The 27,936-nt window shown below is 31.5% G+C and overlaps 9 non-coding genes across 9 annotated transcripts; all 9 read left to right on the top strand.

Moving 5' to 3' along the window:
• The first annotated feature begins 3,157 nt into the window (after positions 1-3,157).
• On the top strand, positions 3,158-3,229 carry TRNAQ-CUG (transfer RNA glutamine (anticodon CUG)). The gene has a single exon. It is a non-coding gene; the product is annotated as a tRNA-Gln (tRNA).
• Positions 3,230-5,052: 1,823 nt separating this feature from the next.
• Positions 5,053-5,124, top strand: TRNAQ-CUG (transfer RNA glutamine (anticodon CUG)). Its single transcript has one exon. It is a non-coding gene; the product is annotated as a tRNA-Gln (tRNA).
• Positions 5,125-6,933: 1,809 nt separating this feature from the next.
• TRNAQ-CUG (transfer RNA glutamine (anticodon CUG)) lies at positions 6,934-7,005 on the top strand. Its single transcript has one exon. It is a non-coding gene; the product is annotated as a tRNA-Gln (tRNA).
• Positions 7,006-8,823: 1,818 nt separating this feature from the next.
• Positions 8,824-8,895, top strand: TRNAQ-CUG (transfer RNA glutamine (anticodon CUG)). Its single transcript has one exon. It is a non-coding gene; the product is annotated as a tRNA-Gln (tRNA).
• Positions 8,896-17,125: 8,230 nt separating this feature from the next.
• TRNAQ-CUG (transfer RNA glutamine (anticodon CUG)) lies at positions 17,126-17,197 on the top strand. Its single transcript has one exon. It is a non-coding gene; the product is annotated as a tRNA-Gln (tRNA).
• Positions 17,198-19,016: 1,819 nt separating this feature from the next.
• Positions 19,017-19,088, top strand: TRNAQ-CUG (transfer RNA glutamine (anticodon CUG)). Its single transcript has one exon. It is a non-coding gene; the product is annotated as a tRNA-Gln (tRNA).
• Positions 19,089-22,797: 3,709 nt separating this feature from the next.
• Positions 22,798-22,869, top strand: TRNAQ-CUG (transfer RNA glutamine (anticodon CUG)). Its single transcript has one exon. It is a non-coding gene; the product is annotated as a tRNA-Gln (tRNA).
• A 1,818-nt stretch (positions 22,870-24,687) lies between these two features.
• TRNAQ-CUG (transfer RNA glutamine (anticodon CUG)) lies at positions 24,688-24,759 on the top strand. Its single transcript has one exon. It is a non-coding gene; the product is annotated as a tRNA-Gln (tRNA).
• A 1,815-nt stretch (positions 24,760-26,574) lies between these two features.
• On the top strand, positions 26,575-26,646 carry TRNAQ-CUG (transfer RNA glutamine (anticodon CUG)). The gene has a single exon. It is a non-coding gene; the product is annotated as a tRNA-Gln (tRNA).
• The last annotated feature ends 1,290 nt before the right edge of the window (positions 26,647-27,936 follow it).

Below are 27,936 nucleotides of genomic sequence, written 5' to 3' on the forward strand. Positions count from 1 at the left end.
GCAGTTCATATCTCTGAGAAAGAAAATATCTATAAATTGCATAACTTAAGAATCATACACACTGAGAAACAGGTTTATCTGTAATATAATTCCAATAAAATGTAACCTCTACGAATCTTACACTGTGAGAAATTTTTTTACATGCCACCATATGAATGAGCTTTCATGGTGTACTGTTAACAATTCTGGACTCTGAAACCAATAATCTGTATATACAAATTGGTAGGTCCTAATGGTTTTATTTGTAAATACAATGTAGTACATATCTCTCTGAATGAATATTTCTGTATCTTGTAGAAATTAAGATCTTACACTCTGAGAGAAAGTTTTATATGTGTTATTAGAAGGGAGATTACATGGTTTTATGGTTAGCACTCTGTACTCTGAATCCAGTAAATTGAGTTCAAATCTCGGTGGGACCAGGTGCATTTTAGTACCTTCAGTTTAAGTCCTTGATTGATAAAAACTTTTCTTTTTTATACATATAATACATTTTTTAAATCACTGATTATTGTAAATATGTACTAAAATCTAAAAAAAGGTAGTTATAGAAATGTTTGTAATTATATGAATTTTACTGTGTAATCCAAATAAGCATTGATGTTAATATATGTACAATAACTTCAATAAAATGTGTCTTCTAAGAATCTAACATTTTAGAAAAAAATGTTTAGATGTTCCCAAATGAATGTGGTTTCTTGGTGTATTGGTAACCACTCCACTCTGATCTTTGAATACAGTGATCTGTATTTAAATCTTGGTAGGTCCTATTGGTTTTTTTGTAAGTACCATTCAGTTCATATCTCTCTGAGAGTACATTCTTATAAAAAATATTTAGATGCTCCCTAATGGATGAGGTTTCTTTGTGTATTGGTAAACATTTTGGACTCTGAATCCATGATCTATATTTACATCTTGGTAGGTTCTATTGGTTTTGTTGTAAGTACAATACAGTTAATATCTCTGAGAAAGAAAATATCTATAAATTGCATAAATTAAGAATCTTACACACTGAGAGACAGGTTTATCTGTCATTTAATTCCAATAAAATGTATCCACTAAGAATCTAATACTCTGACAAAAAATGTACATGCTACCATATGAATGAGGTTTCATTGTGTACTGTTAACAATTCTGGACTCTGAAACCTATAATCTGTATAAAAATTTGGTAGGTAATACTTATCTCTCTGATTATTATTCCTGTAACTTGTAGAAAATAAGATCTCACACTCTAAGAGAAAGTTGTATATGTGGTGTCAGAAGAGAGCTTCCCTGGTGTAATGGTTAGCACTCTGGACTCTGAATCCAGCGATCCGAGTTCAAATCTTGGTGGGATCTTATGTGTTTTAGTACCTTCAGTTTAAGTACTTGATTGACAGAAAGTTTTTTTTTTCATACATATAATAATTTTTTTAAATCACTGATTTCTGTAAATATGTACGAAAAGCTAAAAAAGGTAGTTATAGAAATGTGTGTAATTATATAAATTTTACTATATAACCCAAATAAGCGTTGATGTAAATATATGTACAATAATTGCAATAAAATGTGTTTTCTAAGAATCTAACATTTTAGAAAAAATGTTTAGCTCTCCCTCGTGAATTAGGTTTCTTGGTGTATTGGTAACCACTCTGATCTTTGAATCCAGTGATCTGTATTTAAATCTTGGTAGGTCCTATTGGTTTTTTGTAAGTACTGTTCAGTTTATATTTCTCTGAGAGTACATTCTAATAAAAACTGTTTAAATGCTTCCTCATGAATGAGGTTTCCTGGTGTATTTGTAACCATTTTGGACTCTGAATCCATGATTTGTATTTACATCTTGGTAGGTCCTATTGTTTTTTTGTAAGTATTATGCAGTTCATATCTCTGAGAAAGAAAATATCTATATATTGCATAAATTAAGGATGATACACACTGAGAGACAGGTTTATCTGTAATATAATTCCAATAAAATGTAACCTCTAAGAATCTTACACTATGAGAATTTTTTTTACATGCCACCATATGAATGAGCTTTCATGGTGTACTGTTAACAATTCTGGACTCTGAAACCAATAATCTGTACATACAAATTGGTAGGTCCTAATGGTTTTATTTGTAAATACAATGTAGTACATATCTCTCTGAATGAATATTTCTGTATCTTGTAGAAATTAAGATCTTACATTCTGAGAGAAAGTTTTATATGTGTTATTTAGAAGGGAGATTCCATGGTGTTATGGTTAGCACTCTGTACTCTGATTCCAGTAAATTGAGTCCAAATCTCGGTGGGACCAGGTGCATTTTAGTACCTTCAGTTTAAGTCCTTGATTGATAAAAACTATTCTTTTTTATACATATAATAAATTTTTTAAATCACTGATTATTGAAAATATGTACTAAAATCTAAAAAAAAGGTAGTTATAGAAATGTTTGTAATTATATGAATTTTACTGTGTAATCCAAATAAGCATTGATGTTAATATATGTACAATAACTTCAATAAAATGTGTCATCTAAGAATCTAACATTTTAGAAAAAAATGTTTAGATGTTCCCTAATGAATGTGGTTTCTTGGTGTATTGGTAACCACTCCACTCTGATCTTTGAATACAGTAATCTGTATTTAAATCTTGGTAGGTCCTATTGGTTTTTTGTAAGTACCATTCAGTTTATATCTCTCTGAGAGTACATTCTTATAAAAATATTTAGATGCTCCCTAATGGATGAGGTTTCATGGTGTATTGATAAACATTTTGGACTCTGAATCCATGATCTATATTTACATCTTGGTAGGTTCTATTGGTTTTGTTGTAAGTACAATACAGTTAATATCTCTGAGAAAGAAAATATCTATAAATTGCATAAATTAAGAATCTTACACACTGAGAGACAGGTTTATCTGTCATTTAATTCCAATAAAATGTATCCACTAAGAATCTTATACTCTGACAAAAAAATGTACATGCTACCATATGAATGAGGTTTCATTGAGTACTGTTAACAATTCTGGACTCTGAAACCTATAATCTGTATAAAAATGTGGTAGGTCCTAATGGCTTTTTTTTGTAAATACAATGCAATACTTATCTCTATGATTATTATTCCTGTAACTTGTAGAAAATAAGATCTCACACTCTAAGAGAAAGTTGTATATGTGGTGTTAGAAGAGAGGTTCCATGGTGTAATGGTTAGCACTCTGGACTCTGAATCCAGCGATCCGAGTTCAAATCTCGGTGGGACATGATGTGTTTTAGTACCTTCAGTTTAAGTTCTTGATTGACAGAAAGTCTTCTTTTTCATACATACAATCATTTTTTTTAAATCACTGATTTTTGTAAATATGTTCGAAAAGCTAAAAAAGGTAGTTATAGAAATGTATGTAATTATATGAATTTTACTATATGACCCAAATAAGCGTTGATGTAAATATATGTACAATAATTGCAATAAAATGTGTCTTCTAAGAATCTAACATTTTAGAAAAAAATGTTTAGCTCTCCCTCGTGAATGAGGTTTCTTGGTGTATTGGTAACCACTCTGATCTTTGAATCCAGTGATCTGTATTTAAATCTTGGTAGGTACTATTGGTTTTTTGTAAGTACCGTTCAGTTTATATTTCTCTGAGAGTACATTCTAATAAAAACTGTTTAAATGCTTCCTCATGAATGAGGTTTCCTGGTGTATTTGTAACCATTTTGGACTCTGAATCCATGATTTGTATTTACATCTTGGTAGGTCCTATTGTTTTTTTGTAAGTATTATGCAGTTCATATCTCTGAGAAATAAAATATCTATAAATTGCAAAAATTAAGAATCATAATTCTGAGAATTAATTCTGAGAGACAGGTTTATCTGTAATATAATTCCAATAAAATGTAACCTCTAAGAATCTTACACTGTGAGAAAAATGTTTACATGCCACCATATGAATGAGCTTTCATGGTGTACTGTTAACAATTCTGGACTCTGAAACCAATAATCTGTATATACAAATTGGTAGGTCCTAATGGTTTTATTTGTAAATACAATGTAGTACATATCTCTCTGAATGAATATGTCTGTATCTTGTAGAAATTAAGATCTTACACTCTGAGAGAAAGTTTTATATGTGTTATTTGAAGGGAGATTCCATGGTGTTATGGTTAGCACTCTGTACTCTGAATCCAGTAAATTGAGTTCAAATCTCGGTGGGACCAGGTGCATTTTAGTACCTTCAGTTTAAGTCCTTGATTGACAAAAACTTTTCTTTTTTATACATATAATACATTTTTTTAAATCACTGATTATTTTAAAAATGTACTAAAATCTAAAAAAAGGTAGTTATAGAAATGTTTGTAATTATATGAATTTTACTGTGTAATCCAAATAAGCATTGATGTTAATATATGTACAATAACTTCAATAAAATGTGTCATCTAAGAATCTAACATTTTAGAAAAAAATGTTTAGATGTTCCCTAATGAATGTGGTTTCTTGGTGTATTGGTAACCACTCCACTCTGATCTTTGAATACAGTGATCTGTATTTAAATCTTGGTAGGTCCTATTGGTTTTTTGTAAGTACCATTCAGTTCATATCTCTCTGAGAGTACATTCTTATAAAAATATTTAGATGCTCCCTAATGGATGAGGTTTCATGGTGTATTGGTAAACATTTTGGACTCTGAATCCATGATCTATATTTACATCTTGGTAGGTTCTATTGATTTTGTTGTAAGTACAATACAGTTAATATCTCTGAGAAAGAAAATATCTATAAATTGCATAAATTAAGAATCTTACACACTGAGAGACAGGTTTATCTGTCATTTAATTCCAATAAAATGTATCCACTAAGAATCTTATACTCTGACAAAAAATGTACATGCTACCATGAGGTTTCATTGTGTACTGTTAACAATTCTGGACTCTGAAACCTATAATCTGTATACAAATTTGGTAGGTCCTAATGGCTTTTTTTTGTAAATACAATGTAATACTTATCTCTCTGATTATTATTCCTGTAACTTGTAGAAAATAAGATCTCACACTCTAAGAGAAAGTTGTATATGTGGTGTTCGTAGAGAGGTTCCATGGTGTAATGGTTAGCACTCTGAACTCTGAATCCAGAGATCCGAGTTCAAATCTCGGTGGGACCTGATGTGTTTTAGTACCTTCAGTTTAAGTTCTTGATTGACAGAAAGTCTTCTTTTTCATACATAGAATAATTTTTTTAAATCACTGATTTTTGTAAATATGTACGAAAAGCTAAAAAAGATAGTTATAGAAATGTATGTAATTATATGAATTTTACTATATAACCCAAATAAGCGTTGATGTAAATATATGTACAATAATTGCAATAAAATGTGTCTTCTAAGAATCTAACATTTTAGAAAAAAATGTTTAGCTCTCCCTTGTAAATGAGGTTTCTTGGTGTATTGGTAACCACTCTGATCTTTGAATCCAGTGATCTGTATTTAAATCTTGGTAGGTCCTATTGGTTTGTTGTAAGTACCGTTCAGTTTATATTTCTCTGAGAGTACATTCTAATAAAAACTGTTTAAATGCTTCCTCATGAATAAGGTTTCCTGGTGTATTTGTAACCATTTTGGACTCTGAATCCATGATTTGTATTTACATCTTGGTAGGTCCTATTGTTTTTTTGTAAGTATTATGCAGTTCATATCTCTGAGAAAGAAAATATCTATAAATTGCATAAATTAAGAATCATACACACTGAGAGACAGGTTTATCTGTAATATAATTCCAATAAAATGTAACCTCTAAGAATCTTACACTGTGAGAATTTTTTTTACATGCCACCATATGAATGAGCTTTCATGGTGTACTGTTAACAATTCTGGACTCTGAAACCAAAAATCTGTATATACAAATTGGTAGGTCCTAATGGTTTTATTTGTAAATACAATGTAGTACATATCTCTCTGAATGAATATTTCTGTATCTTGTAGAAATTAAGATCTTACACTCTGAGAGAAAGTTTTATATGTGTTATTAGAAGGGAGATTCCATGGTGTTATGGTTAGCACTCTGTACTCTGAATCCAGTAAATTGAGTTCAAATCTTGGTGGGACCAGGTGCATTTTAGTACCTTCAGTTTAAGTCCTTGATTGACTAAAACTTTTCTTTTTTATACATATAATACATTTTTTTAAATCACTGATTATTTTAAAAATGTACTAAAATCTAAAAAAAGGTAGTTATAGAAATGTTTGTAATTATATGAATTTTACTGTGTAATCCAAATAAGCATTGATGTTAATATATGTACAATAACTTCAATAAAATGTGTCATCTAAGAATCTAACATTTTAGAAAAAAATGTTTAGATGTTCCTTAATGAATGTGGTTTCTTGGTGTATTGGTAACCACTCCACTCTGATCTTTGAATACAGTGATCTGTATTTAAATCTTGGTAGGTCCTATTGGTTTTTTGTAAGTACCATTCAGTTCATATCTCTCTGAGAGTACATTCTTATAAAAATATTTAGATGCTCCCTAATGGATGAGGTTTCATGGTGTATTGGTAAACATTTTGGACTCTGAATCCATGATCTATATTTACATCTTGGTAGGTTCTATTGATTTTGTTGTAAGTACAATACAGTTAATATCTCTGAGAAAGAAATATCTATAAATTGCATAAATTAAGAATCTTACACACTGAGAGACAGGTTTATCTGTCATTTAATTCCAATAAAATGTATCCACTATGAATCTTATACTCTGACAAAAAATGTACATGCTACCATGAGGTTTCATTGTGTACTGTTAACAATTCTGGACTCTGAAACCTATAATCTGTATACAAATTTGGTAGGTCCTAATGGCTTTTTTTTGTAAATACAATGTAATACTTATCTCTCTGATTATTATTCCTGTAACTTGTAGAAAATAAGATCTCACACTCTAAGAGAAAGTTGTATATGTGGTGTTAGTAGAGAGGTTCCATGGTGTAATGGTTAGCACTCTGGACTCTGAATCAAGCGATCCGAGTTCAAATCTCGGTGGGACCTGATATGTTTTAGTACCTTCAGTTTAAGTTCTTGATTGACATAAAGTCTTCTTTTTCATACATAGAATAATTTTTTTAAATCACTGATTTTTGTAAAATATGTACGAAAAGCTAAAAAAGATATTTATAGAAATTTATGTAATTATATGAATTTTACTATATAACCCAAATAAGCGTTGATGTAAATATATGTACAATAATTGCAATAAAATGTGTCTTCTAAGAATCTAACATTTTAGAAAAAAATGTTTAGCTCTCCCTCGTGAATGAGGTTTCTTGGTGTATTGGTAACCACTCTGATCTTTGAATCCAGTGATCTGTATTTAAATCTTGGTAGGTCCTATTGGTTTTTTGTAAGTACCGTTCAGTTTATATTTCTCTGAGAGTACATTCTAATAAAAACTGTTTAAATGCTTCCTCATGAATGAGGTTTCCTGGTGTATTTGTAACCATTTTGGACTCTGAATCCATGATTTGTATTTACATCTTGGTAGGTCCTATTGTTTTTATGTAAGTATTATGCAGTTCATATCTCTGAGAAAGAAAATATCTATAAATTGCATAAATTAAGAATCATACACACTGAGAGACAGGTTTATCTGTAATATAATTTCAATAAAATGTAACCTCTAAGAATCTTACACTGTGAGAAAAATTTTTACATGCCACCATATGAATGAGCTTTCATGGTGTACTGTTAACAATTCTGGACTCTGAAACCAATAATCTGTATATACAAATTGGTAGGTCCTAATGGTTTTATTTGTAAATACAATGTAGTACATATCTCTCTGAATGAATATTTCTGTATCTTGTAGAAATTAAGATCTTACACTCTGAGAGAAAGTTTTATATGTGTTATTAGAAGGGAGATTCCATGGTGTTATGGTTAGCACTCTGTACTCTGAATCCAGTAAATTGAGTTCAAATCTTGGTGGGACCAGGTGATTTTAGTACCTTCAGTTTAAGTCCTTGATTGACAAAAACTTTTCTTTTTTATACATATAAAACATTTTTTTTAAATCACTGATTATTGTAAATATGTACTAAAATCTAAAAAAAGGTACTTATAGAAATGTTTGTAATTATATGAATTTTACTGTGTAATCCAAATAAGCATTGATGTTAATATATGTACAATAACTTCAATAAAATGTGTCTTCTAAGAATCTAACATTTTAGAAAAAAATGTTTAGATGTTCCCAAATGAATGTGGTTTCTTGGTGTATTGGTAACCACTCCACTCTGATCTTTGAATACAGTGATCTGTATTTAAATCTTGGTAGGTCCTATTGGTTTTTTTGTAAGTACCATTCAGTTCATATCTCTCTGAGAGTACATACTTATAAAAGTATTAAGATGCTCCCTAATGGATGAGGTTTCATGGTGTATTGGTAAACATTTTGGACTCTGAATCCATGATCTATATTTACATCTTGGTAGGTTCTATTGGTTTTGTTGTAAGTACAATACAGTTAATATCTCTGAGAAAGAAAATATTTATAAATTGAATAAATTAAGAATCTTACACACTGAGAGACAGGTTTATCTGTCATTTAATTCCAATAAAATGTATCCACTAAGAATCTTATACTCTGACAAAAAATGTACATGCTACCATATGAATGAGGTTTCATTGTGTACTGTTAACAATTCTGGACTCTGAAACCTATAATCTGTATAAAAATTTGGTAGGTCCTAATGGCTTTTTTTTGTAAATACAATGTAATACTTATCTCTCTGATTATTATTCCTGTAACTTGTAGAAAATAAGATCTCACACTCTAAGAGAAAGTTGTATATGTGGTGTCAGGAGGGAGGTTCCATGGTGTAATGGTTAGCACTCTGAACTCTGAATCCAGCGATCCGAGTTCAAATCTTGGTGGGACCTGATGTGTTTTAGTACCTTCAGTTTAAGTTCTTGATTGACAGAAAGTCTTCTTTTTCATACATATAATCATTTTTTTAAATCACTGATTTTTGTAAATATGTACGAAAAGCTAAAAAAGGTAGTTATAGCAATGTATGTGATATTATATGAATTTTACTATATAACCCAAATAAGCGTTGATGTAAATATATGTACAATAATTGCAATAAAATGTGTCTTCTAAGAATCTAACATTTTAGAAAAAATGTTTAGCTCTCCCTCATGAATGAGGTTTCTTGGTGTATTGGTAACCACTCTGATCTTTGAATCCAGTGATCTGTATTTAAATCTTGGTAGGTCCTATTGATTTTTTGTAAGTACCGTTCAGTTTATATTTCCCTGAGAGTACATTCTAATAAAAACTGTTTAAATGCTTCCTCATGAATGAGGTTTCCTGGTGTATTTGTAACCATTTTGGACTCTGAATCCATGATTTGTATTTACATCTTGGTAGGTCCTATTGTTTTTTTGTAAGTATTATGCAGTTCATATCTCTGAGAAAGAAAATATCTATAAATTGCATAAATTAAGAATCATACACACTGAGAGACAGGTTTATCGGTAATATAATTCCAATAAAATGTAACCTCTAAGAATCTTACACTGTGAGAAAATTTTTTACATGCCACCATATGAATGAGCTTTCATGGTGTACTGTTAACAATTCTGGACTCTGAAACCAATAATCTGTATATACAAATTGGTAGGTCCTAATGGTTTTATTTGTAAATACAATGTAGTACATATCTCTCTGAATGAATATTTCTGTATCTTGTAGAAATTAAGATCTTACACTCTGAGAGAAAGTTTTATATGTGTTATTAGAAGGGAGATTCCATGGTGTTATGGTTAGCACTCTGTACTCTGAATCCAGTAAATTGAGTTCAAATCTTGGTGGGACAAGGTGCATTTTAGTACCTTCAGTTTAAGTCCTTGATTGACAAAAACTTTTCTTTTTATACATATAAAACATTTTTTTAAATCACTGATTATTGTAAATATGTACTAAAATCTAAAAAAAAGGTACTTATAGAAATGTTTGTAATTATATGAATTTTACTGTGTAATCCAAATAAGCATTGATGTTAATATATGTACAATAACTTCAATAAAATGTGTCTTCTAAGAATCTAACATTTTAGAAAAAAATGTTTAGATGTTCCCAAATGAATGTGGTTTCTTGGTGTATTGGTAACCACTCCACTCTGATCTTTGAATACAGTGATCTGTATTTAAATCTTGGTAGGTCCTATTTGTTTTTTTGTAAGTACCATTCAGTTCATATCTCTCTGAGAGTACATTCTTATAAAAATATTTAGATGCTCCCTAATGGATGAGGTTTCATGGTGTATTGGTAAACATTTTGGACTCTGAATCCATGATCTATATTTACATCTTGGTAGGTTCTATTGGTTTTGTTGTAAGTACAATACAGTTAATATCTCTGAGAAAGAAAATATCTATAAATTGAATAAATTAAGAATCTTACACACTGAGAGACAGGTTTATCTGTCATTTAATTCCAATAAAATGTATGCACTAAGAATCTTATACTCTGACAAAAAATGTACATGCTACCATATGAATGAGGTTTCATTGTGTACTGTTAACAATTCTGGACTCTGAAACCTATAATCTGTATAAAAATTTGGTAGGTCCTAATGGCTTTTTTTTTGCAAATACAATGTAATACTTATCTCTATGATTATTATTCCTGTAACTTGTAGAAAATAAGATCTCACACTCTAAGAGAAAGTTGTATATGTGGTGTTAGAAGAGAGCTTCCATGGTGTAATGGTTAGCACTCTGAATCCAGCGATCCGAGTTCAAATCTCGGTGGGACCTGATTTGTTTTAGTACCTTCAGTTTAAGTTCTTGATTGACAGAAAGTCTTCTTTTTCATACATATAATCATTTTTTTAAATCACTGATTTTTGTAAATATGTACGAAAAGCTAAAAAAGGTAGTAATAGAAATGTATGTGATATTATATGAATTTTACTATATAACCCAAATAAGCGTTGATGTAAATATATGTACAATAATTGCAATAAAATGTGTCTTCTAAGAATCTAACATTTTAGAAAAAAATGTTTAGCTCTCCCTCATGAATGAGGTTTCTTGGTGTATTGGTAACCACTCTGATCTTTGATTCCAGTGATCTGTATTTAAATCTTGGTAGGTCCTATTTGTTTTTTGTAAGTACTGTTCAGTTTATATTTCTCTGAGAGTACATTCTAATAAAAACTGTTTAAATGCTTCCTCATGAATGAGGTTTCCTGGTGTAATTGTAACCATTTTGGACTCTGAATCCATGATTTGTATTTACATCTTGGTAGGTCCTATTGTTTTTTTGTAAGTATTATGCAGTTCATATCTCTGAGAAAGAAAATATCTATATATTGCATAAATTAAGAATCATACACACTGAGAGACAGGTTTATCTGTAATATAATTCCAATAAAATGTAACCTCTAAGAATCTTACACTGTGAGAAATTTTTTTACATGCCACCATATGAATGAGCTTTCATGGTGTACTGTTAACAATTCTGGACTCTGAAACCAATAATCTGTATATACAAATTGGTAGGTCCTAATGGTTTTATTTGTAAATACAATGTAGTACATATCTCTCTGAATGAATATTTCTGTATCTTGTAGAAATTAAGATCTTACACTCTGAGAGAAAGTTTTATATGTGTTATTAGAAGGGATATTACATGGTTTTATGGTTAGCACTCTGTACTCTGAATCCAGTAAATTGAGTTCAAATCTCGGTGGGACCAGGTGCATTTTAGTACCTTCAGTTTAAGTCCTTATTTGACAAAAACTTTTCTTTTTTATACATATAATACATTTTTTAAATCACTGATTATTGTAAATATGTACTAAATTCTAAAAAAAGGTAGTTATAGAAATGTTTGTAATTATATGAATTTTACTGTGTAATCCAAATAAGCATTGATGTTAATATATGTACAATAACTTCAATAAAATGTGTCTTCTAAGAATCTAACATTTTAGAAAAAAATGTTTAGATGTTCCCTAATGAATGTGGTTTCTTGGTGTATTGGTAACCACTCCACTCTGATCTTTGAATACAGTGATCTGTATTTAAATCTTGGTAGGTCCTATTGGTTTTTTGTAAGTACCATTCAGTTCATATCTCTCTGAGAGTACATTCTTATAAAAATATTTAGATGCTCCCTAATGGATGAGGTTTCATGGTGTATTGGTTAACATTTTGGACTCTGAATCCATGATCTATATTTACATCTTGGTAGGTTCTATTGGTTTTGTTGTAAGTACAATACAGTTAATATCTCTGAGAAAGAAAATATCTATAAATTGCATAAATTAAGAATCTTACACACTGAGAGACAGGTTTATCTGTCATTTAATTCCAATAAAATGTATCCACTAAGAATCTTATACTCTGACAAAAAATGTACATGCTACCATATGAATGAGGTTTTATTGTGTACTGTTAACAATTCTGGACTCTGAAACCTATAATCTGTATAAAAATTTGGTAGGTCATAATGGCTTTTTTTTGTAAATACAATGTAATACTTATCTCTCTGATTATTATTCCTGTAACTTGTAGAAAATAAGATCGTGAAAAAAGTTTTCAAAATACAGTGCGCAATAAAAACAGAAGTGCAGCTACACAATATACACAAGTGTGCATCCAAAACACACTATGGAATAGACAGAAGAAAAAGAAGTGTATATTGGTAGTAGCGCTCTCCAGTAACCATGTTAGATGTCACCCATGTGTAAGAATCAAGACATGAAAGTTGATTCACCGTATAACGAAGAAACAGGGTCTCCTGTTGCCTTCTGGTCTCATGAAATCAAGTGATCACAATAGAATAATTCTTTTTTCAGGGGACTCAGTAATGGACCCAGCTTATAATCTACGAAAGAGAAAATATAAGCACCTCCTAATCCTTTAGCAAGGATAATTGATGGAGGTACTTATAGCAGAAAATATAGTGTAACAAGCCTTTTAAAAGGGTCACATTTATTATGTACAAAATGCACGTACAGAAAGACAAATTTAAAATAGCATGTCAATCTCCATAAGGCACATCACCAACGTTAGAATCTGTCCAGGGGATTCGAATAGCGTCAGGTGTCCAGTGAAACAGGTGAATGAGCTCCGGATGCCCACCACCACAACCATGCAGAGTTCACCCTGTAGTAAATCGATGAGTGCAGGAGTCCAGATAAGATACAGCCACGCTTAACGCGTTTCGGACGAGATCCGTCCTTCGTCAGAAGCATGGCTGTAAGGTGTAAGCTTCACTATTTAAACCCTCTTAACGAGGGACATCAGCTGATAACAATTGCAGCACAGGACAAACCGCTACCACATCGGAAAACGATCTCGCTGGAAACGGATGTGCGTCATGCGTGTCACTGCTGCCCGGAACTTCCTGTATTTGCGTTCCAGATGCGGCTCATTAACTTCCGGAAGTTCCTATATTTGCGTTCCATAGCCGCAAACTTGAAACGGAAGGTGTAATTCCGGACTCTTACCATCCTGAGTGACATATGATATCTTCATATTTCCAGTATAGGCATGTCCCAAAAGATTATAGTCCACAAGGTATTCCTCTCAATAACCATATAAAATAAAACAAATAAAAACAGATATTACCATATAAAATAATACAGATTAAATTCTAACAATGGTAGACCTGGTAAGAGGAGGTGAGTTATATCAGAAAACATTTTAATTCGAATTCACAGTTTAAACCCCCTGGTGTCAGGGTATTCAAACGGTGAATCCATCTATTTTCTGCTTGTGAGAGCCTTTTCTGCACATCTCTAGTTCTCCATTTTGGGAGGATCATTTGAATACCACAAAATGATTTTAAACAACACTCTTTTGACTCATGATTTTTTTTAAAATGAAAAGAGACTGTGTGGGTATCAAGCCCCTTACGGATGTTGTAGATGTGCTCTGCCCATCTGACCCTGACACACCTCCCCGTTTTGCCAACATAAAAGAGTCCACATGTACACTCCATAATGTAAATCACATTCTTGGAGTGACATGTTATGAACTCCTTTATTGGAAATGTTTGACCATGTACTGTGAACTCAGTTATCTTTCGTAGAGGTGTTTTCACTGTCCTACACATTAAACATTCGCCGCAGCGGTGAAAACCCTTAGTTCTAATACTTTGTCTAGGATTATTTTCTATACCGCTTTTTACCAGCTGATCTTTAAGTGTAGATGCCCTCCTATAAACAAAGAGAGGTTTCTCAGGTAACATCGGACCTAAAACTGCATCTTGTTTTAATATGTTCCAGTTCCCCCTAAAAACTCGTTCTATATTTTTGAAGGATCTATTATACTGGCTGATAAATGCCCACTGAAAGCGTTCATCCTTCGGTTTAGGACTAGTGTTACCTTTTAAGAGTTTCTCCCTTTCTATTACGGCCACTTTTGATCTTGCCATATCCAGAAGTTCAGCAGAGTAACCCTTCTTTGCAAACATCACAGACATTTCATTAAGTTGTTGATCGCACATGCGCTCATCTGTACAGTTTCTTTTTATACGGGCAAATTGGCTGAATGGAATCCCATCCAGCCAATTGGCATGGTGCTGACTTGTTCTCTCAATGAAACTGTTGGAGTCCGTGCTCTTTCTAAAGGTTTTAGTGTTAACCTTGCCCTCAGAAATATAAATACTCAAGTCTAAAAAGGCAACTTCCTTCTGACTTTTATTGAATACTAGTTGTATGGCCATATCATTGTGATTAAGATTTTCACAAAAGATATTCAATGACTCCTCGCCACCACGCCATATAAATAAAATATCATCGATGTAGCGCTGCCAGGACACCAGGCCCGCCGCCAGCCCGCCATCTTGCCATACCTGATGTTGTTCCCAGTAGGCCATAAACAGATTCGCGTAGCTGGGGGCGAACCTGGTGCCCATGGCAGTGCCCACCCTCTGTACATAGAAGGTGCCATCGAAGACAAAGTAGTTATTCAACAAAATAAATTTTATGCTGTCTAAGATAAAAGTCTTTAGTGGAGAACTGAGGGTACTATTATTCAAAAAATAGGAAACTGCCAAAAGTCCCTTTTCCAAATCGATAATTGTGTACAGCGTACACACGTCCGCTGTACACAAAAAATCGCCCTCCTCCCACTTGTATTGTTCAATCCTTCTAAGTGTATCTCCTGTATCTTTCAGGAATGCCCTTGTTTTTTGCACAAGAGGTTGTAAATGGTGATCAACCATTGCAGATAAATTGCTTGTTAGGCTATTACAGCCAGAGACTATTGGCCTTCCTGGGGGGTGGAGGGGGTCCTTATGAATCTTTGGGAGAATGTACATGGTCGGAATAGATGGCTCAGATATATTTAAATAATCGAACTCTTTCTTGGTTATAACCTTATCTTCCAAAGCTTTCATACTTAAATCTTGTAGTGCTTTGGCTATTCTGTTGGTGGGATCAGACTTTAATTTTAAATACGTTTTCCCATCGTTAAGTTGTCTATATATTTCCTGCATGTACATCTCCTTGCTCATAAGGACTACCCCTCCACCCTTATCCGCAGGTTTAATGACCAAATCTGTATCACTTTTCAGAGATCGAACCGCCTCATATTCCTTTTGGGTTAAATTTAGTTTTACATTTCCATTTTTATTCTTAACTTTCATCACGGTCCTTTCTATTTCATCACATACCACTTTGTTAAAAACCTCTAAACAATTTCCCCTTGCTTGTGTAGGATAAAAAGTGGAAGGGGGTTTGAAATGGGAGGTTGTAGCCTCACATTCACCAATTTCTTGGTGACACTCATTCCCCTTATCCTCTTTAATCTGAAAGAAACGTTTGATCGTCAATTTACGGATGAATTTTTGAACATCTAGAAAAATGTCAAAATAAAATTGGCCATACTTGAGGGGGAAAACTTTAAACCTTTACGCAGGACGCTTATTTCATGAGTATTTAGAGTTCTATCGGACAGGTTAAAATTTTTTCCCTCTATAGAACCATTATCCTCTACAGGGATTGGTTCTAAAGTTTCCACATTTTGATGTGGGAGGGGGTTTTTCTTAAATTTCCTATGTTTCCCTGCTCTTTTCCCTCTTCTAGTAATTTTAATCCTTTTTTGATCCACCTGTGTGACTAACGGAAGTTTCCTGGTGTCCTGGGGCCCCACTCTAAAAAAGAGGAATTGTCATCGGATAGTGGTTGAAACCTATTTGAGGAATTAGTAAAAGAAGATCTGTTATCAATGATAGGCTGTTTAGAATGGTACTTATTTCTTTCCCATCTGTCCCGATTCCTATTCATAGCGGGAGAGCCTTTTTGTTCCCATGATCTATTTCTGGAATAATCCCATTTTTTATAGTCATGTGGTCCCCGATTTATTTGGGACGAACGCTGATTATCGTTTTTTCTCCAAAGAGGTGATTCTACATTATGAGGAAAACTCCTGTATTTGGTTTTAGAGGAAAATGTGACATTTGGAGTCCTATTCTGGCCCTTTCTCAAACTACCCACTGTGAACTTATTCCTTGTTTTTTTATCAGGGAACGATTTTACTATCATAGTGTTGACCTCAAGTGGTTCCAAATCCACATCTGACCCTATCGGCACGTCATCACTCGAATCTCTTTTGAGTTTTTTAAGCTTCCTCTCCCTTAATTCTTTTGTACTTTTATTCATTTTTACCAAAAGGGATTTCTCTAAGGTCTTAAACTCTTCTGATTCTTTATAGGGATGTACCAGGGTTTGGAAAGTATTTATCTCATCGTTCAATTTGGTAAGATTCTTTTTCCTCTCCTTAATGATAAGTTCCATCAAGGCAGCGGAACAAGAATTAAGAATCGTCTCCCACTCGTTTTTAAATTCTGGATCTAAAGAATTAAACGAAGCGGTTTTGACCATTTTTAGACCTTTAGGTATAAGGTGGATTGATTGATAGTGTTCGAGAGTCACAACCTCCCACCACATTCTATTTTCTTTCTGCATCACTGTTTCTAATTTTTTGAACACTGATGCTAAATCCTCATCCATCAAATCAACATTTCTATTGACGTCCCTAAACGTATTCTGAATTAATTCATTCCTGCTTTCTCTAAATTTATACATGTTTGCAAAATAAGATCTCACACTCTAAGAGAAAGTTGTATATGTGGTGTTAGAAGAGAGGTTCCATGGTGTAATGGTTAGCACTCTGGACTCTGAATCCAGCTATCCGAGTTCAAATCTCGGTGGGACCTGATGTGTTTAAGTACCTTCAGTTTAAGTTTTTGATTGACAGGAAGTCTTCTTTTTCATACATATAATCATTTTTTTAAATCACTGATTTTTGTAAATATGTACGAAAAGCTAAAAAAGGTAGTTATAGAAATGTATGTGATATTATATGAATTTTACTATATAACCCAAATAAGCGTTGATGTAAATATATGTACAATAATTGCAATAAAATGTGTCTTCTAAGAATCTAACATTTTAGAAAAAAAATGTTTAGCTCTCCCTCATGAATTAGGTTTCTTGGTGTATTGGTAACCACTCTGATCTTTGATTCCAGTGATCTGTATTTAAATCTTGGTAGGTCCTATTTGTTTTTTGTAAGTACCGTTCAGTTTATATTTCTCTGAGAGTACATTCTAATAAAAACTGTTTAAATGCTTCCTCATGAATGAGGTTTCCTGGTGTAATTGTAACCATTTTGGACTCTGAATCCATGATTTGTATTTACATCTTGGTAGGTCCTATTGTTTTTTTGTAAGTATTATGCAGTTCATATCTCTGAGAAAGAAAATATCTATAAATTGCATAAATTAAGAATCATACACACTGAGAGACAGGTTTATCTGTAATATAATTCCAATAAAATGTAACCTCTAAGAATCTTACACTGTGAGAATTTTTTTTACATGCCACCATATGAATGAGCTTTCATGGTGTACTGTTAACAATTCTGGACTCTGAAACCAATAATCTGTATATACAAATTGGTAGGTCCTAATGGTTTTATTTGTAAATACAATGTAGTACATATCTCTCTGAATGAATATTTCTGTATCTTGTAGAAATTAAGATCTTACACTCTGAGAGAAAGTTTTATATGTGTTATTAGAAGGGATATTACATGGTTTTATGGTTAGCACTCTGTACTCTGAATCCAGTAAATTGAGTTCAAATCTCGGTGGGACCAGGTGCATTTTAGTACCTTCAGTTTAAGTCCTTGATTGACAAAAACTTTTCTTTTTTATACATATAATACATTTTTTAAATCACTGATTATTGTAAATATGTACTAAAATCTAAAAAAAGGTAGTTATAGAAATGTTTGTAATTATATGAATTTTACTGTGTAATCCAAATAAGCATTAATGTTAATATATGTACAATAACTTCAATAAAATGTGTCTTCTAAGAATCTAACATTTTAGAAAAAAATGTTTAGATGTTCCCAAATGAATGTGGTTTCTTGGTGTATTGGTAACCACTCCACTCTGATCTTTGAATACAGTGATCTGTATTTAAATCTTGGTAGGTCCTATTGGTTTTTTTGTAAGTACCATTCAGTTCATATCTCTCTGAGAGTACATTCTTATAAAAATATTTAGATGCTCCCTAATGGATGAGGTTTCATCGTGTATTGGTAAACATTTTGGACTCTGAATCCATGATCTATATTTACATCTTGGTAGGTTCTATTGGTTTTGTTGTAAGTACAATACAGTTAATATCTCTGAGAAAGAAAATATCTATAAATTGCATAAATTAAGAATCTTACACACTGAGAGACAGGTTTATCTGTCATTTAATTCCAATAAAATGTATCCACTAAGAATCTAATACTCTGACAAAAAATGTACATGCTACCATATGAATGAGGTTTCATTGTGTACTGTTAACAATTCTGGACTCTGAAACCTATAATCTGTATTAAAATTTGGTAGGTCCTAATGGCTTTTTTTTGTAAATACAATGTAATACTTATCTCTCTGATTATTATTCCTGTAACTTGTAGAAAATAAGATCTCACACTCTAAGAGAAAGTTGTATATGTGGTGTTAGAAGAGAGCTTCCATGGTGTAATGGTTAGCACTCTGGACTCTGAATCCAGCGATCCGAGTTCAAATCTCGGTGGGACCTGATGTATTTTAGTACCTTCAGTTTAAGTACTTGATTGACAGAAAGTCTTCTTTTTCATACATATAATAATTTTTTTAAATCACTGATTTTTGTAAATATGTACGAAAAGCTAAAAAAGGTAGTTATAGAAATGTATGTAATTATATGAATTTTACTATATAACCCAAATAAGCGTTGATGTAAATATATGTACAATAATTGCAATAAAATGTGTCTTCTAAGAATCTAACATTTTAGAAAAAATGTTTAGCTCTCCCTCGTGAATGAGGTTTCTTGGTGTATTGGTAACCACTCTGATCTTTGAATCCAGTGATCTGTATTTAAATCTTGGTAGGTCCTATTGGTTTTTTGTAAGTACCGTTCAGTTTATATTTCTCTGAGAGTACATTCTAATAAAAACTGTTTAAATGCTTCCTCATGAATGAGGTTTCCTGGTGTATTTGTAACCATTTTGGACTCTGACTCCATGATTTGTATTTACATCTTGGTAGGTCCTATTGTTTTTTTGTAAGTATTATGCAGTTCATATCTCTGAGAAAGAAAATATCTATAAATTGCATAAATTAAGAATCATACACACTGAGAGACAGGTTTATCTGTAATATAATTCCAATAAAATGTAACCTCTAAGAATCTTACACTGTGAGAATTTTTTTTACATGCCACCATATGAATGAGCTTTCATGGTGTACTGTTAACAATTCTGGACTCTGAAACCAATAATCTGTATATACAAATTGGTAGGTCCTAATGGTTTTATTTGTAAATACAATGTAGTACATATCTCTCTGAATGAATATTTCTGTATCTTGTAGAAATTGAGATCTTACACTCTGAGAGAAAGTTTTATATGTGTTACTTAGAAGGGAGATTCCATGGTGTTATGGTTAGCACTCTGTACTCTGAATCCAGTAAATTGAGTTCAAATCTCGGTGGGACCAGGTGCATTTTAGTACCTTCAGTTTAAGTCCTTGATTGATAAAAACTTTTCTTTTTTATACATATAATACATTTTTTAAATCACTGATTATTGTAAATATGTACTAAAATCTAAAAAAAATGTAGTTATAGAAATGTTTGTAATTATATGAATTTTACTGTGTAATCCAAATAAGCATTGATGTTAATATATGTGTTAATATATGTACAATAACTTCAATAAAATGTGTCTTCTAAGAATCTAACATTTTAGAAAAAAATGTTTAGATGTTCCCTAATGAATGTGGTTTCTTGGTGTATTGGTAACCACTCCACTCTGATCTTTGAATACAGTGATCTGTATTTAAATCTTGGTAGGTCCTATTGGTTTTTGTAAGTACCATTCAGTTCATATCTCTCTGAGAGTACATTCTTATAAAAATATTTAGATGCTCCCTAATGGATGAGGTTTCATGGTGTATTGATAAACATTTTGGACTCTGAATCCATGATCTATATTTACATATTGGTAGGTTCTATTGGTTTTGTTGTAAGTACAATACAGATAATATATCTGTGAAAGAAAATAGCTATAAATTGCATAAATTAAGAATCTTACACACTGAGAGACAGGTTTATCTGTCATTTAATTCCAATAAAATGTATCCACTAAGAATCTTAGACTCTGACAAAAAATGTACATGCTACCATATGAATGAGGTTTCATTGTGTACTGTTAACAATTCTGGATTCTGAAACCTATAATCTGTATAAAAATTTGGTAGGTCCTAATGGCTTTTTTTTTGCAAATACAATGTAATACTTATCTCTCTGATTATTATTCCTGTAACTTGTAGAAAATAAGATCTCACACTGTAAGAGAAAGTTGTATATGTGGTGTTATGAGAGAGGTTCCATGGTGTAATGGTTAGCACTCTGAATCCAGCGATCCGAGTTCAAATCTCGGTGGGACCTGATGTGTTTTAGTACCTTCAGATTAAGTTCTTGATTAAAAGAAAGTCTTCTTTTTCATACATATAATCATTTTTTAAATCACTGATTTTTGTAAATATGTACGAAAAGCTAAAAAAGGTAGTTATAGAAATGTATATGATATTATATGAATTTTACTATATAACCCAAATAAGCGTTGATGTAAATATATGTACAATAATTGCAATAAAATGTGTCTTCTAAGAATCTAACATTTTAGAAAAAAATGTTTAGCTCTCCCTCATGAATGAGGTTTCTTGGTGTATTGGTAACCACTCCGATCTTTGATTCCAGTGATCTGTATTTAAATCTTGGTAGGTCCTATTTGTTTTTTGTAAGTACCGTTCAGTTTATATTTCTCTGAGAGTACATTCTAATAAAAACTGTTTAAATGCTTCCTCATGAATGAGGTTTCCTGGTGTAATTGTAACCATTTTGGACTCTGAATCCATGATTTGTATTTACATCTTGGTAGGTCCTATTGTTTTTTTGTAAGTATTATGCAGTTCATATCTCTGAGAAAGAAAATATCTATAAATTGCATAAATTAAGAATCATACACACTGAGAGACAGGTTTATATGTAATATAATTCCAATAAAATGTAACCTCTAAGAATCTTACACTGTGAGAAATTTTTTTACATGCCACCATATGAATGAGCTTTCATGGTGTACTGTTAACAATTCTGGACTCTGAAACCAATAATCTGTATATACAAATTGGTAGGTCCTAATGGTTTTATTTGTAAATACAATGTAGTACATATCTCTCTGAATGAATATTTCTGTATCTTGTAGAAATTAAGATCTTACACTCTGAGAGAAAGTTTTATATGTGTTATTAGAAGGGAGATTCCATGGTGTTATGGTTAGCACTCTGTACTCTGAATCCAGTAAATTGAGTTCAAATCTCGGTGGGACCATGTGCATTTTAGTACCTTCAGTTTAAGTCCTTGATTGACAAAAACTTTTCTTTTTTATACATATAATACATTTTTTAAATCACTGATTATTGTAAATATGTACTAAAATCTAAAAAAAGGTAGTTATAGAAATGTTTGTAATTATATGAATTTTACTGTGTAATCCAAATAAGCATTGATGTTAATATATGTACAATAACTTCAATAAAATGTGTCTTCTAAGAATCTAACATTTTAGAAAAAAATGTTTAGATGTTCCCTAATGAATGTGGTTTCTTGGTGTATTGGTAACCACTCCACTCTGATCTTTGAATGCAGTGATCTGTATTTAAATCTTGGTAGGTCCTATTGGTTTTTTGTAAGTACCATTCAGTTCATATCTCTCTGAGAGTACATTCTTATAAAAATATTTAGATGCTCCCTAATGGATGAGGTTTCATGGTGTATTGGTTAACATTTTGGACTCTGAATCCATGATCTATATTTACATCTTGGTAGGTTCTATTGGTTTTGTTGTAAGTACAATACAGTTAATATCTCTGAGAAAGAAAATATCTATAAATTGCATAAATTAAGAATCTTACACACTGAGAGACAGGTTTATCTGTCATTTAATTCCAATAAAATGTATGCACTAAGAATCTTATACTCTGACAAAAAATGTACATGCTACCATATGAATGAGGTTTCATTGTGTACTGTTAACAATTCTGGACTCTGAAACCTATAATCTGTATAAAAATTTGGTAGGTCCTAATGGCTTTTTTTTGCAAATACAATGTAATACTTATCTCTCTGATTATTATTCCTGTAACTTGTAGAAAATAAGATCTCACACTCTAAGAGAAAGTTGTATATGTGGTGTTAGAAGAGAGCTTCCATGGTGTAATGGTTAGCACTCTGGACTCTGAATCCAGCGATCCGAGTTCAAATCTCGGTGGGACCTGATGTATTTTAGTACCTTCAGTTTAAGTTCTTGATTGACAGAAAGTCTTCTTTTTCATACATATAATCATTTTTTTAAATCACTGATTTTTGTAAATATGTACGAAAAGCTAAAAAAGGTAGTTATAGAAATGTATGTGATATTATATGAATTTTACTATATAACCCAAATAAGCGTTGATGTAAATATATGTACAATAATTGCAATAAAATGTGTCTTCTAAGAATCTAACATTTTAGAAAAAAATGTTTAGCTCTCCCTCATGAATGAGGTTTCTTGGTGTATTGGTAACCACTCTGATCTTTGATTCCAGTGATCTGTATTTAAATCTTGGTAGGTCCTATTTGTTTTTTGTAAGCACCGTTCAGTTTATATTTCTCTGAGAGTACATTCTAATAAAAACTGTTTAAATGCTTCCTCATGAATGAGGTTTCCTGGTGTAATTGTAACCATTTTGGACTCTGAATCCATGATTTGTATTTACATCTTGGTAGGTCCTATTGTTTTTTTGTAAGTATTATGCAGTTCATATCTCTGAGAAAGAAAATATCTATAAATTGCATAAATTAAGAATCATACACACTGAGAGACAGGTTTATCTGTAATATAATTCCAATAAAATGTAACCTCTAAGAATCTTACACTGTGAGAATTTTTTTTACATGCCACCATATGAATGAGCTTTCATGGTGTACTGTTAACAATTCTGGACTCTGAAACCAATAATCTGTATATACAAATTGGTAGGTCCTAATGGTTTTATTTGTAAATACAATGTAGTACATATCTCTCTGAATGAATATTTCTGTATCTTGTAGAAATTAAGATCTTACACTCTGAGAGAAAGTTTTATATGTGTTATTAGAAGGGAGATTCCATGGTGTTATGGTTAGCACTCTGTACTCTGAATCCAGTAAATTGAGTTCAAATCTTGGTGGGACCATGTGCATTTTAGTACCTTCAGTTTAAGTCCTTGATTGCCAAAAACTTTTCTTTTTTATACATATAATACATTTTTTAAATCACTGATTATTGTAAATATGTACTAAAATCTAAAAAAAGGAAGTTATAGAAATGTTTGTAATTATATGAATTTTACTGTGTAATCCAAATAAGCATTGCTGTTAATATATGTACAATAACTTCAATAAAATGTGTCTTCTAAGAATCTAACATTTTAGAAAAAAATGTTTAGATGTTCCCAAATGAATGTGGTTTCTTGGTGTATTGGTAACCACTCCACTCTGATCTTTGAATACAGTGATCTGTATTTAAATCTTGGTAGGTCCTATTGGTTTTTTTGTAAGTACCATTCAGTTCATATCTCTCTGAGAGTACAGTCTTATAAAAATATTTAGATGCTCCCTAATGGATGAGGTTTCATCGTGTATTGGTAAACATTTTGGACTCTGAATCCATGATCTATATTTACATATTGGTAGGTTCTATTGGTTTTGTTGTAAGTACAATACAGTTAATATCTCTGAGAAAGAAAATATCTATAAATTGCATAAATTAAGAATCTTACACACTGAGAGACAGGTTTATCTGTCATTTAATTCCAATAAAATGTATCCACTAAGAATCTAATACTCTGACAAAAAATGTACATGCTACCATATGAATGAGTTTTCATTGTGTACTGTTACCAATTCTGGACTCTGAAACCTATAATCTGTATTAAAATTTGGTAGGTCCTAATGGCTTTTTTTTGTAAATACAATGTAATACTTATCTCTCTGATTATTATTCCTGTAACTTGTAGAAAATAAGATCTCACACTCTAAGAGAAAGTTGTATATGTGGTGTTAGAAGAGAGCTTCCATGGTGTAATGGTTAGCACTCTGGACTCTGAATCCAGCGATCCGAGTTCAAATCTTGGTGGGACCTGATGTGTTTTAGTACCTTCACTTTAAGTACTTGATTGACAGAAAGTCTTCTTTTTCATACATATAATAATTTTTTTAAATCACTGATTTTTGTAAATATGTACGAAAAGCTAAAAAAGGTAGTTATAGAAATGTATGTAATTATATGAATTTTACTATATAACCCAAATAAGCATTGATGTAAATATATGTACAATAATTGCAATAAAATGTGTCTTCTAAGAATCTAACATTTTAGAAAAAATGTTTAGCTCTCCCTCGTGAATGAGGTTTCTTGGTGTATTGGTAACCACTCTGATCTTTGAATCCAGTGATCTGTATTTAAATCTTGGTAGGTCCTATTGGTTTTTTGTAAGTACCATTCAGTTTATATTTCTCTGAGAGTACATTCTAATAAAAACTGTTTAAATGCTTCCTCATGAATGAGGTTTCCTGGTGTATTTGTAACCATTTTGGACTCTGAATCCATGATTTGTATTTACATCTTGGTAGGTCCTATTGTTTTTTTGTAAGTATTATGCAGTTCATATCTCTGAGAAAGTAAATATCTATAAATTGCATAAATTAAGAATCATACACACTGAGAGACAGGTTTATCTGTAATATAATTCCAATAAAATGTAACCTCTAAGAATCTTACACTGTGAGAATTTTTTTTACATGCCACCATATGAATGAGCTTTCATGGTGTACTGTTAACAATTCTGGACTCTGAAACCAATAATCTGTATATACAAATTGGTAGGTCCTAATGGTTTTATTTGTAAATACAATGTAGTACATATCTCTCTGAATGAATATTTCTGTATCTTGTAGAAATTAAGATCTTACACTCTGAGAGAAAGTTTTATATGTGTTATTAGAAGGGATATTACATGGTTTTATGGTTAGCACTCTGTACTCTGAATCCAGTAAATTGAGTTCAAATCTCGGTGGGACCAGGTGCATTTTAGTACCTTCAGTTTAAGTCCTTATTTGACAAAAACTTTTCTTTTTTATACATATAATACATTTTTTAATTCACTGATTATTGTAAATATGTACTAAAATCTAAAAAAAGGTAGTTATAGAAATGTTTGTAATTATATGAATTTTACTGTGTAATCCAAATAAGCATTGATGTTAATATATGTACAATAACTTCAATAAAATGTGTCTTCTAAGAATCTAACATTTTAGAAAAAAATGTTTAGATGTTCCCTAATGAATGTGGTTTCTTGGTGTATTGGTAACCACTCCACTCTGATCTTTGAATACAGTGATCTGTATTTAAATCTTGGTAGGTCCTATTGGTTTTTTTGTAAGTACCATTCAGTTCATATCTCTCTGAGAGTACATTCTTATAAAAATATTTAGATGCTCCCTAATGGATGAGGTTTCATCGTGTATTGGTAAACATTTTGGACTCTGAATCCATGATCTATATTTACATCTTGGTAGGTTCTATTGGTTTTGTTGTAAGTACAATACAGTTAATATCTCTGAGAAAGAAAATATCTATAAATTGCATAAATTAAGAATCTTACACACTGAGAGACAGGTTTATCTGTCATTTAATTCCAATAAAATGTATCCACTAAGAATCTAATACTCTGACAAAAAATGTACATGCTACCATATGAATGAGGTTTCATTGTGTACTGTTAACAATTCTGGACTCTGAAACCTATAATCTGTATTAAAATTTGGTAGGTCCTAATGGCTTTTTTTTGTAAATACAATGTAATACTTATCTCTCTGATTATTATTCCTGTAACTTGTAGAAAATAAGATCTCACACTCTAAGAGAAAGTTGTATATGTGGTGTTAGAAGAGAGCTTCCATGGTGTAATGGTTAGCACTCTGGACTCTGAATCCAGCGATCCGAGTTCAAATCTTGGTGGGACCTGATGTGTTTTAGTACCTTCAGTTTAAGTACTTGATTGACAGAAAGTCTTCTTTTTCATACATATAATAATTTTTTTAAATCACTGATTTTTGTAAATATGTACGAAAAGCTAAAAAAGGTAGTTATAGAAATGTATGTAATTATATGAATTTTACTATATAACCCAAATAAGCGTTGATGTAAATATATGTACAATAATTGCAATAAAATGTGTCTTCTAAGAATCTAACATTTTAGAAAAAATGTTTAGCTCTCCCTCGTGAATGAGGTTTCTTGGTGTATTGGTAACCACTCTGATCTTTGAATCCAGTGATCTGTATTTAAATCTTGGTAGGTCCTATTGGTTTTTTGTAAGTACCATTCAGTTTATATTTCTCTGAGAGTACATTCTAATAAAAACTGTTTAAATGCTTCCTCATGAATGAGGTTTCCTGGTGTATTTGTAACCATTTTGGACTCTGAATCCATGATTTGTATTTACATCTTGGTAGGTCCTATTGTTTTTTTGTAAGTATTATGCAGTTCATATCTCTGAGAAAGAAAATATCTATAAATTGCATAAATTAAGAATCATACACACTGAGAGACAGGTTTATCTGTAATATAATTCCAATAAAATGTAACCTCTAAGAATCTTACACTGTGAGAATTTTTTTTACATTCCACCATATGAATGAGCTTTCATGGTGTACTGTTAACAATTCTGGACTCTGAAACCAATAATCTGTATATACAAATTGGTAGGTCCTAATGGTTTTATTTGTAAATACAATGTAGTACATATCTCTCTGAATGAATATTTCTGTATCTTGTAGAAATTGAGATCTTACACTCTGAGAGAAAGTTTTATATGTGTTATTTAGAAGGGAGATTCCATGGTGTTATGGTTAGCACTCTGTACTCTGAATCCAGTAAATTGAGTTCAAATCTCGGTGGGACCAGGTGCATTTTAGTACCTTCAGTTTAAGTCCTTGATTGATAAAAACTTTTCTTTTTTATACATATAATACATTTTTTAAATCACTGATTATTGTAAATATGTATTAAATCTAAAAAAAATGTAGTTATAGAAATGTTTGTAATTATATGAATTTTACTGTGTAATCCAAATAAGCATTGATGTTAATATATGTACAATAACTTCAATAAAATGTGTCTTCTAAGAATCTAACATTTTAGAAAAAAATGTTTAGATGTTCCCTAATGAATGTGGTTTCTTGGTGTATTGGTAACCACTCCACTCTGATCTTTGAATACAGTGATCTGTATTTAAATCTTGGTAGGTCCTAT

Source organism: Pseudophryne corroboree, chromosome 11 (assembly GCF_028390025.1).
Source record: "Pseudophryne corroboree isolate aPseCor3 chromosome 11, aPseCor3.hap2, whole genome shotgun sequence".
Lineage (NCBI taxonomy): Eukaryota > Metazoa > Chordata > Amphibia > Anura > Myobatrachidae > Pseudophryne > Pseudophryne corroboree.